Below are 12950 nucleotides of genomic sequence, written 5' to 3' on the forward strand. Positions count from 1 at the left end.
GCTCCTATCAGGAAGTGAAATAAATTACTTATATGGTAAGTCTCCATTGCCTACTTACTAGTTCTGAGAGCGGTATCAGGGCTTCCAGTCGAAGATGGATAAGTTGATATATCATCCTCAGGTAGCCTACAAGGTTGTTACTTCCAGGAATGGATTTATAGCGTACCAGGATTATGAATGGTGATGGGAGGCGGCTTCTGCACTGGAAAAACCTCAAGTATGCTATTTGATTAGAAGTCCATGCAGGTTACAAAGGGTCACAGAGTTTAAAGAATTCCCCGGTTAGGTCATCAATGCTCAGTTATGAAAGGACCAGTTACCTTCAGTCTGAGAATCTTCTTTCCCTCTTCTCAGTGACGGAAAGCCATCCTTCTTAGATGGTTGAGTTGACTCTGGAAACTACGGAAATGCATTTGAAGTCAAATCTGATGATTAACGTGTATGATCAAGTGGCCTCTTTTAGAGTTTGGTCAAGTTTACTAAGATGATAGAGAATGAGGTCATGTTCTTTTCATGACTGACAAGTCAGCTTTAAAAGCAACTTCCAAAGAGTAGGGCTAAAATGATTTGTGAGAAAAAACTATAACTAAAAATAAGTACTAATAGAGTGACCACTTCTAAGGTTATTGTGTGTCTGTGCCTATAAATATATATGAAGTGATAGAGAAAGCATCTTTTTCAAAGCCATGGCAATATCATTTCTTTTTTCAATGATCAGGTTGGTTTTACTTTAACAAGAGAAACTAATTTCACGCTTGGGAATCTGAATCATTTTAGGGCACTGGAGAGGTCGACAAGTAGATATAGCATCAACATACCATGCTCGCTAGTAATATTATTATGCTAGCAGTTTGAGTTGGGTAATGTAATTGTATCATTTCATCCATGGTTTGATTATAGAAGTTGAACCCTTATAAAAATCTTCTTCAAATCCAAGTAGTGTACAGGACATGGTAAAACAGGACTAAAGAAAATTAGCAAAGAGAGAATTCTTTATTGGGGACCCAGATTGCGTTTTTGCCAGGAAACAAATTTTTTTTAAAAATCATTTGGCTATTTGATTGTCCAAATCTAGTGAGACATAAATCCACTGAGAAATGATGTTGTTATGGAGTTTTTAAGCGGTAGTGAGAGTGTATGGAATTGTATTAATCAAAAACAACAACGTGGGTTTTATTGGATACTTGTCAACTCAGTTTAAAATAATTGTATAATTTCAGCATAGGGCACTAGGGTTAGGGGACACTAATAATGAGCAAAGACCTTCCATTAAATGCTTTGTGTCTATTGTGACTGCGAGCTAATATTATTAGACATAGAGAAGAAATAAAGTTGTTCAGATTCTTGGAAGTTTAGCTTTTGTGAAATAGTCAAGAAGAATTTCATGAGATGACATCTGTTTTTAAAGGGATTATGGAAAAATGCGTGGAAGTGTTGGATATTGGGGGAAAAGCCTTGTGGCCAAGGGATCTGGGCACAAGCTTGAGCATCACAGAACAATGAGCATGGTTTCTGGCTTCCCCACAAGTTATCTGTGAGGAAACTAGGCCACTTCACTGGATATTTGGATGATTCCCTTCTGAAGAAAAATAGGGATAATAGACTATTTTATAAAGATATACATAAAAAAATAAATAAAAGGCTGACTTTAATAAAAGCGAGTCATTTGCCACTCAAAGCTGGTTCCAAAATCTAAGGCTAATTCCTATAAATTTCAATAGTTTTAAAGAGCATCTTGTACTTAGTGTTCATATTCCTACATATTTGTAATGGAACTGATCTGATGCCAAAGCAATGTCATATGTAACTATATTAGACACTCAATTTTGTCCTGAAAAAAAACTTGATAGATTGTTTTAAGGAATATATCCTCACACAGTGGTCCCCCCTTATCCATGGTTTCGCTTTCCGAAGTTTCAGTAAAGTTAACCATGTTCCAGAAGCAGATGATCCTCCTTCTGATGTATTTTCAGAAGGTTGGCAATGCCCACCTCATTCACCTCACTTCGTCTCAGCAGGTAGGCATTGTATCGTCTCACATCATTACAGGAAGAAGGATGAGTATGATACAGTAAGATACTTTGAGAGAGAGAGAGAAAGCACACTCACATAACTTTTATTGCAGTATATTGTTATAATTGTTCTATTTTATTACTAGTTGTTAATCTCTTACTGTGCCTAATTTATAAATTAAGGTTTATCATAGGTATTATGTATAAGAAAAACCATACATATATGTATAGGGTTCGGTATTTTCTGCAGTTTCTGGTATCCACTGGGGGTCTTGGAACACCTCCCTCACAGATAACGGGGGGCTACTGTACACACATGGAGCTATATGCTAAGAACATTTTTTTTCTTAGGAAATTTGTTAGTCACTTTTTTTCATTTCTTTTATCGGTTGAAATCTTACTTCAGTTCAACTAAGGTTTCCTTGTTTAATTATAGCCCATCATTTCTGCTGGTAATATTGAATTTACTGGAATTTTGCAATTAATTTTAAATTGCCTCCAGAGTGGTGAAAGGAAAATTTTGTATTAGCCAATGTATGATGAAATATTCAACTCTCAGGAAAACCGGAGGTTTGGCTATTTTTAAATGGTTATTCTTAACAATAGAACTACAAACAGACCCTAGCAAATGAATTGAGTGATGACTATGGCTATATAGCCACATGAGTCAATTTGAGCTTTAGTCTTAACATCTAAAAATAGCTTAATCCACATGTATTTAGTGACCACAAATTGAAGGTAGTATTTGTTTTTGACAATGAAGCTTCTGATTGGAAATTTTGGTACTAACATTCAAGGAAAAAATTGAACAATGTTTTAAAATTAAAAAAAAAAAAAAAGGCTATGATTTGTCCTAGATTTTTGGAACCCTGCAAAAAACTGCTTAAGGGAAAAAATATTTATTATGTGTTTTTTTTCCCTCTTATATCTTCATAGATTAGAAAATACAAGGGTTTTATCCAATATCAAGCACTTGGCAACAGGTTTTATAAGATTTTCCCTGATAATAATAATACCTCATATTTGAAAGAGGAATACCACAAAATTGAAGAGGTACAGTGAACATGGCTTTCTTGATTTTACAAAAAAAGTAACAAAGAAAGCAAGGATCAAAGAAATTGACTGGCCTCCAGTCACACACATAGGGGTCTCTGATTCATCAGTCAGCTACAGTGATACCACATTGATGTGGAAGTAGCATGTTCCATCTTCATCTGCACATTTGGGAGCTTGACTTGAGCAGCAGAAGCTCAGGAAGCAAATTTGTGCCACCTTATCGGCTCATGTGTTCGGTAAACAACTTTGCTCTTTTCATCTTGCCAAATCATGCTGAATAACTTTTAAAAATCAGAAGTACTAGATGTCCCCAAGTGGGTGTGGACTGCTGAGACAGAATTTTTTTGTGAATTTTACATTTTGATACTTGAGTTATGATAATTTGTGTTATTATTATTTATTTTAATTGCAGGCCCAAAGAACTGCCCCTCATATGCCAGAAAAGTCCTAAATTTAAAATAACAATAATCAGGACAATTCACATAATTTGTATCGAGCCATTCTTCTGTTTTAAGTGATGTAATAAAATTCCCCCATATGCCAATAATTTCTCCAATATCAAATGAAGCCGCTATCAATTTTATTGACTCAGCAATGTAAAATACAGCGCATTTTATCCTGTCCCTGGTCCTGTACGAAGTCAAATGTGCAGCTGCAAACAAATTAATCTTTATTTTTATCAGGAATCATTTAGAAAGCACTTTTTAGTTTCAATAAGAGAAAGACACTAGTGATATTTTTATGTAATGACAGCTCCCTGGTTCCTTCAGCAGCTCGGGAAACAACCTCAGCCATCGTCTGCTCTCTCTTTGATGATGTCAGAATTGTCCAGGTAAACATAACATTACTTGTGGTTTCAGAAAATTGGTACATTTACGCCCTTATTCTTCACTTAGCTCATGAAGTAAAGATGGTTGCTTATTTTCCTCTCATCCATAGGCAACGTATCCCATTTGGGAAACATTTGTCCTTGTTAGTTTAAGATTTAAGTCTCTGAAAGAGGAAGGCCACAACAAATTAAGTGTACATTCTGCATGTTCTACTCCACTTGTTTGTAATATCTTACCTTTCTGAGAAGTACAGAAAACCTATGTAACACACATTGTTCGAGCTGCCAAATAAGACAAATAGTGACTCACAGAACATGTGTCTCATGACTGTTTCTCAAAAAAAAACATGTTGTTTGAAGGGGAAAAAAAGTAAAATATTTTGTCTTTCTTCAGCTCTAAATAACGCTTGTTCCATTGTCCCTTCTTTTTTGCTTGTTTGAAAGACAAGAGTTCTCATCTGTAAACTGACCACTTAGTACATTTCAATTAAGTGTAAGGCACAACAATCATTTTATTTATATTTTTCAATCTTGTGGTTGGCCCTTGCTGAAATAAAATTTCAGTGTAGATAAGACATTGCAAGATAATAGTCCATGTTTCCATAAGACTGAAAAAGATTTTTGGCCCAAACCGTGTTTTTTAAACAAATTTTAGTTAGCTCCCAAACATCTTTTTAAAAAAAAGGAATTTTTAAAAGATGGGACTTCTAATTTCTCTTGAAAAACCTGAGAGCTCTGGTACTGCATTTCCTCACTAGGCAACTATTAGCTGCAACTAAACTATGACCGCCCCCTTTGCACAAAGCAGAGTTTTGCAATTTACTGTGATCTACACTCAGGGGCTCCAGTCATTGTTTCCTGCAGGCCCCTGCGATCATTTGGTTTGCAAACCCCAGCATAGTTTATTGGTTCTCAGCCACCATAGATAGACTCTTTTGCCAATTTTCAGGGTGCTCTCATCCCTCTACTCTTTCCTCCAATTCATTATTGCTGGATTCGTCTTGAAATGCTTTTTTTCTCATTTTGGATAGGCAGTTTCATAAGAGGCAATGTTTTGCAAGCATCAACTTCAGTAAAGATTCTTTTCACCAGAATATGACCTGTGACAAATTAACAAGTGGAGTGTGTGTGGGATTCCTGAGAGTTGACATCCAGGAAAGATTTGATTCAGGCAGTGGGTGACTATAACCAAGAAAGGAATTCTGTCATTTTCTTTGCGTTTCCCCACAGAAGGGTTTGACTTCTGCTAATGGCAGAAATTGGACTTCATATTTCAAATGAAAAGGAGTCCTCATCTCTTCTATTCTCTCTTCAAGTAAAATATGAATAAAACTTAGAAATAGTAATGTTTCTGGACATACATTTGCTCAATACACTTTGGTTCCTTTTTTTGGCCACAGACAACCTTCCCCCAAATACCTGTAAGATGACAGATTATTAGTTTAAAAACAAACCCATATGAAAGTATTTTTATTAACTTTTGAAATAATCCCCTTTCCTCCCCACATTTAGCAACAGCATGCAAAATATAGAATTAGCTGTAGTGTGCAAAATATCTATCCTTGCCATCTGCCTGGGCAATGAACTGACACGTTGACATTGATGTTAACAGCCATGATTTTTAAATCACTAATTATCTAACAGCAAAGATCTCTTTCGTGTTATTTTGCTTAGAAATAAAAAACCGTGGCTGATCATAAGTTTCTGTTGAGTATTCCAAACCAGGAGCGCACGCCAAAGCTAGATTTGGAATCTTGACTAACATACAACTTCACATTTTTCAAAGTGTGTAATCCAGGCATTGTGAATAATTTCTGGCCAACTCCTAGGAAACTGCTCATGGTCTTTCTAAACCTAGCCTGGGAATTGTTATGCTGAAGCTAAAACCAAATGTCAGCTGAGGTCTAATGCTGGGGAAAACAATTAGAACATTACCGAATTACTCTCTTGTTAAAGAGTTCACCTTCAAAAGCTAATTATCAGTTTATCATGTTTTATTCATTAATCGGATTTATTTTCAAGAGTGTCAGAGTGTTTCAGGTGGGTTGGGTTATGATGGGAAAGACTCTCTGGGTCTGTCTTTCCTCAGAGGGGAAGACACCCTCTGCAAGTTTGTGATTTATTTAGCCAAAGATGCAGAGCTTAATGGAAGCCAAATGCTATACCAGGTAGGAGAGAATGAAGCCTGTTTAGGCCACTGTTTCCTTGTCTCTGGATTCCCTCTAGGTGAGAAGTGGGAGAGGCAGGGGCCACAATTCCCAGAAATACCTTGTACGGATAAGGTTCCACCAGGTTTATGAAGAAAAGCCCAGTTTATGCGAACTCACAGGTATATTAGTTTCATGGGGCTGCTAAAAACAAGCGACTATGAACTTTGACGGCTTAAGAAATTTACAGAAATTCATTCTCTCACAGTTCTGGAGGCTAGAAGTCCAAAATCAAGGTGTTGACAGGACTGGTTCCTTCTTAGGTTCTCAGAGGGAGGATCTCTTCCATGCCTTCTGGTTTCTGGTGGTTGCTGGCAGTCCCTCACTTGTAGACGCACACTCCCATCTCTGCCTTCATTTTCACACTGGGGTTCTCACTATGTGTCTTCACATCATCTTCCCCTGCAGGACTGTGTCTCTTCTCCTTTTCTTATAAGGACACCAGTCATATTGGATTTAGGACCCACCCTCCTCCAGTATGACTTCATCTTAACTAATTACACCAGCAAAAATCCTATTTCCAGTAAGGTCACATTCTCTGGTTCTGGAGGTAAGACTTCAATATATTTTTTGCAGGGAGACAGATCAACCCACTTTATGCTTACTTCATCTGTTCCAGAGTATTTACACCTGCAATTTGTACTTTTCCCTTTAAAGGGATGTTTACAATGTTAGGACTTTCCCAGTTCTTGAGCCAAACCAGCACCACCAAGGCGTCCACCTTTATCATCGAAGTTTTCAGCGGCAGACAAGTAGACCAGGGCCCTGGAAACTATCTTTCCCCCTATCCTTTCTATTTCTCAAAAATTCTGTCCCCTGCTGTCCACAACCAATCCTGTTGTCTTAGGTTGGGTCCCCTAGAATCAGAGCCTAAAAGGGGATTCTCATGATAGTTGTGTTTTTCCAAGCATGTGCTCTCAGGAGAAAAGGAACAAGGGAAGCGGAATAGAGCCAGAGATGAAAGCTGAGGACTAGCTTCAGGCTGGTTTCATGGGGAGCTCTGAATATTTGCAATAATTCTCTAAAACAGTATTTGATCATGAAGCCAATCCAAGGATAAGGTATCAAAAGAGACAGATGCAGTTAGAAAAAATGCGTAAATGAGAAAAAAAATGAGATGGATAACATCAGTTCTTGGGACCATTGGCTAGTCAGGGGCCATCTTTGGATAAGCTGATCCTGGTTTGCCCAGAACACCTCTAATTTATACCCATTGCACTGTAGTCATTAATAGTGCTCCATCTCAACCTCAAAAATGTCCTGGTTTGATTGATAAATTATGGATACTTTATTTTAACTGTCCTTTTCCCAATTATAAAATGAGTGGGTTGAAATAGGTAATATATAAGGATCCTTCCAATAATATATTTTCTGCATAGTACTTTGTATTTAATAAAACATGTTGCTTTTTGAGGGAATCCATTTGGGAAAGAGATAGGCTGTTTCTCCTTGAGAAGAAGTTGATATTTTAAATCATAGATGAAGTTATTGAATTTCTTATTTGTCCACCCCTCCATCCCCTATCCATCCTTCCATCCACCATCTATCCATTCATGCAGGCTTTATTAGTGTGATATAGTATAGTACTCTACACTGTATCAGATACATGAGGGGAAGGTAACTAAAATGTATTCAGTGCCAGGCTCTATGCCAAATCCTACGCTTCTGGTTTTTATTTCATCTTCTCAATGATTGCAGGGGCAAAATATTACTATCCCCCCATTACAAATGTAAAATAAATGAGATTAAGATCAGAGAGATTGAGCAGCTGCCCCAAGATAAACAGTAAGTGAGTTTTGGAGACAATATTTAGATCTAGAATTCCAGTGCCTAATTTTTTCTCCTGTACAATGCGAATTTTTAATCTGCTTCTTTCATAGAGAGAATAACAAAATTTCATAGACTCTAGCTAATGAGTAGACAACTAGAAATCATTTGTAGTACAGGATGAAGGGCACAGCTTTCAATTAAATTTGTTAAAGGATAGTGATGATGACAATAACTGCAATGATGATGATGATGGTGCTGATGACTCTGAACTCACTTCAGATTCAGAGCACTTCACTGTTTGCTGTCTTGACTTTCGCAGTAGAGTGATCTAAGAGGTTAGGACAAAAGTGCGAAATCTATGCCCAGTCATCAACCCTCTCACTGGGGTATTCCATGTTGTATTATCTCAATACCTGTTGTATTCAAATCTCAAATTCCTTTCACTCTTCACTGTGTTGTAGTTATCTGATTGATGTTAGAAGAGTCATCAATTACACAGCAGCAAGACAGGCTCTGCTGAACCTAATGATTTTCTTACCAGTAGTCAGAAATCATGGAACCTGGGACCTCTGCACAAGGCATTTTGCCTTGTCCCCGCTGTCTATGAGCAAGGGTCCAAACCGCCAACCAACACAGGTGAAATGTATGACGGGAAATGGACATTTTAAATATGGTAGAAAAAACTAGAAGGCCAATTTTGCCTTCCTGATGGCACCCTAAAATCTCTGAGGACTAAAATATCTCTGTCACTGATGGAGGATCTTGTCATAATCTATGACATGCTTCCAATTTCTGGTATAAGAATGCCTGCATATCCTAGGATCTAGGGCAATGACATAAGGGTCAAGAGATTATTTCTGTAATTCTTTACAGCTTTTGAACCATCTAAAACAAATAGTATTAACTATTAAAACAATTAAAGATGCCCTAAAGCAGTGTTCGTCCAAGTATGGTACATAGACCACCCGCATCAGACTCACCAGGAAATCTTGTTATGCAAATTCTTGGGTTCTGCCTAGGAGAGAGAATCAGGCTCTTTGCAGCCTGTTTCCACTCTCTTGATGATTCTTATGTACACTAAACCATTGCCTAAAAGAGCTACTAGATCTGACATCTTTTACTGGCCTTCCTTCATAATCTTTGGCATGGCACACATTAGAATACTGTCACCACTGTGACTGGGCTTTTTCCCCAAAAGAATTTTTCCACTTTGGGATAAATTTTCTGTAGTGGATAGATACACTGTTTAGGTGATAGATACGTTATTTTGGAATTTGGCATTAATTTATACCATGCATCTTCTATAGATAAAACAAACAACTTGGAATATATATATATATATATATATTTACTTATTTCAGTGCTGTCTTCATAAGTCTCTATAATAAAGGACAGGTAAATTGTGTTCCATAGATATAAGCATTATGCAGACAGACCAGAATAAAAATGGGAGGGTATACGTATACCCAGACACAGCTTGCATGATGACATAGGTGAGACAGCCTCTAGAGAGTTTGCATGCTCCAGATATTGCTGCATTCTACATCAGGGACAAACCATCCACAAAGTTTTGCAAGCTCCAAATCCAAATGACATCCTGGGTGGTTACACTGAGTACCCCTGACTGTCACCTACCACGCCTGAGAGTCTTGCAACTTCAGGTGCCAGTAGATAGCAAACAATAAAACGACAACCTTCACTGGGGCGGAAATCTGAAGACTTCTGTTCCAACCATGCATATCTTGGACGAGCAGAGTATGCTTCTGTAAATCACTCTTCCTTTCTATGATGTTTAGCTTGATAAGATTGAGTATAGTCTGTTCGGCAAATATTGAATAGCTCCTGTCCAGCCATCTGTTTCATAATGAGGGAACTTCATGTCATTGCTACCTTAATGAACTTGCCCAGCTATTAAACTACTTACTACCTGTATGAGCCTGAGCCAGTTATTTAATTACTCAGTGCTTAAGTTTCCCTGTCTGTTAAGTGGGGATAATAGTACAGCTATATCATAGTGTTCTTGTGTCCATTAGTTAACTTTATGTATGGAAACTGCTTAAAACAGCATCTATCATATAATAAGGGCTATATAAATATAACCAATAGCAGTATTTTTATTATCCCTCTGTATGCCTTATACAAACAAGCAAGAGTTCCTAAGCCAAAACTGGTATTTTTAGGAAAGAGTAGAAATTTTGTACTCATGATTGTGTGTGTGTGTGCACACCTTTATGTGTGATAAGCTATCTATTAGTTTGAACACAAGTATTAAGAAGGAAATGTCGATGTATGTATTTGTGTGTGCTGGGAGGTTTTCAATAATTTTTATTAGAAACAGAAGTTTGTTTTAAAGTGTTGAAAGGTTCTTAGGTTTAGAAATAATAATAGCTACCATTTATTGAGAACTTATAATTGACTAGGCCCTTTATATACTTTATCTTACTTAATCTTTATAAAAATCATTTGAGGTAAACTTTATTAGGCCCAATTTATGAAAGAGATATTTCATGGTCTAACAAGTTAAGCAATCAGAGCAAGACCAAATAGCAAGTAAGTGTTATAGTAGGTATTTAAACCCAAGTCTTCTTGCTTCAAAACCAATTGCTCATTTCACTCTATTTAATCATCCCCTGAATTAATGAATGTTTAATTAGGAAGCCTTAAAGGTAGTGATGCCAAGATTTCTATTATCAGTTCTTATCATTTAATTCAGCCATCCAACAAACAGTTCTTGAAACAACAATTCGCTAAGCAACTGGGATCAAAAAAGAAAAAAGCCTAAGACATAGCAGCTGTCTTGAGAAGTTCACACTTCAGAAAGTAAGTTGATGTGCAGACAAATAAATATAGATTATGCTAGGGGGATGCACAAAATTCTATGAGAACTGAAAGAGAGAGAACCTAACTTCTACGTGAAAGAGAAGAAGGAAGGGCAGGGAAAGCTTCCCAGATGAGAGAGTATTTCAGAAAGTTGAAAGATGAGCCAAAATTTGTCTAGACCCACACAGGAATGGATGCCATGATCTTTCTAAGTGGTAAAGTTCTGGTCCACAGAGGTTGGGCAAGTGTTTTTCAGATAGCTAGAGACACTTGTATGGGAGGGGTATTTGGCCTATGTTAGATCCACTCACCACAGACCATGGAGGACAGAAGTAGGGTAGGATGAGGTGTGAGTGAAAATAGAGATAATTGGCATTTCAGTAGAGATTATTTGGAACTTAACTTGACTTCATTGGTTCAATTGCATAATTCCTCACATAATTATATGTGTAAAAAATTATTGAATATTTTATCTTGCACTGTTTGTTTTTCTGTTACTCCACCATGACCTCATCCCACTAAACTGCAAGATTCTTGAGAGAGGCACTCAAGGTATGAGCTGACTGGAAATGAAATCAGAACGTCTCTTAGCCAACTCAGTGTTCTAGTGTTGGTTTGGAAATGACATCTGACAGAGATTCATCCTTTTAAATCAAGCTCTCATCCCCGACATTACTTCTCTACTAACTGTGGAGAATTTTGAAAAACAATGTTTTACCATCCCCTGAAAACCAAAGCATTTTCCACTTGTGATAATAATTTGCAGAGCGGGAAGAAAGTTTGTGTGGTTTTTAGATTCAACACAGGAAGAACAGAACATCAAGTGCTATTCAGACGGAGAGACAAGAACCTGAAATCTCTCCTCAGTGAATAAAGTTATTTGGAGAACCATTTATTTATTAAAAATGTGTGTGTTGCTATGATACAAATTTGCAACAGGCACACTTCTCTGAAGTTGCTGATTCCTGGGAGGCAGTTCCAGTGCATTGTGGGTGTATGGTAACCTGGGCTGCCAAGCCAGAACGCCCTGTCCCCTCTGGGCAGAGGGAAATCTGGGCTTGTATGCCCCTCTCCTTGTAGCAAAGAACAATACAGAACCAGCTCCTCTCAGAGAATTGGCTGAGAAATTCCCAGATTCAGTGGATTGCCTCTATTATTATTTTCTATCATAAGAAAAGCACAGATCCCTATGTAGGTCTGCATTTGTTAAATTTAAGACAGGCTTTTGGTCAAACGCATTACGAAAATTCTGTTTTTTTTTGCTTTGGGTTACATATATTTGTTTAGTGCATTTTCTCAAGAGTATCTTGAACAGATCACTTGTGGTGAAAAGTTATTGAAAAAAGTTAGGGTTGGTGTGAAGTGGATGAGGAGGGATGGGAGCAAAGAAAAAGAGAAAATTCTCATGGTTCAGTGATGCGCGTGAACTATGAATAACAAAAACTAAGATTGGGGGGTTAAATTTTCATGGACAGAGTTTGGCTTCAAATAGAAACAAGCTTTCTAGCCAGTAGTGTTGTCCAACAATAAAGAGTCAGGGTACCAGCTGCTGAGAAGGCAGTCTTTGGAGACAAAATGCTTGGGTTAGAAGGCTTGCTTGGCCACTACTCGCTCTGTGTCCTCAGGAAAATTACACAGCCCCTCTGCACCTCATCTTTCTTATTTGTACAATAAGGATAGCCATAGTGAGCAACTCATAGAATTACTAAAAGAATTAGGTGAGATAACGTATGTAAATTGCTTAGCACATTGCCTTGCATACAACAATAAAAACAATCTAGTTAACATTTGCTGAATGCCTCCCACGTGCAGTCACAGTCCCAAGAGTTACACGAGTGTTACCTCATCCAATTCTCACAATAAGACCGTGTTATAGGGAATATTATTATTCACCACTTTATAAGTGAGAAACCTAAGGTGCTAGGCAAGGTACAGAGGCCCAAGGTCTCACAATGGTGGGATAAGGATTCAAACTCAGGCAGTCTGACTCCACAACCCATAGTCATAACCTGATCATGTCCTAGGTTTAGAAATGTGCCTGGCATATTGCAAGCATTACATAAATAGTAGCTATTCTTCCTATTATTATTAATAATGGAGTAGATGCCTTGGAAGGCAGGGACCTGGAACTATGCAGAGGTTGGTTATCACCCTCCAAGAATTTTGGATGAAGGATGACTACATTTTGTAGAAAATCATTCATTGGCCTTGAATGACCCTTTCAACTCTGCATTGGCTCTAGAAACAGGCTGATGT

The sequence above is a fragment of the Equus quagga genome, chromosome 1, assembly GCF_021613505.1.
Source record: "Equus quagga isolate Etosha38 chromosome 1, UCLA_HA_Equagga_1.0, whole genome shotgun sequence".
NCBI lineage: Eukaryota > Metazoa > Chordata > Mammalia > Perissodactyla > Equidae > Equus > Equus quagga.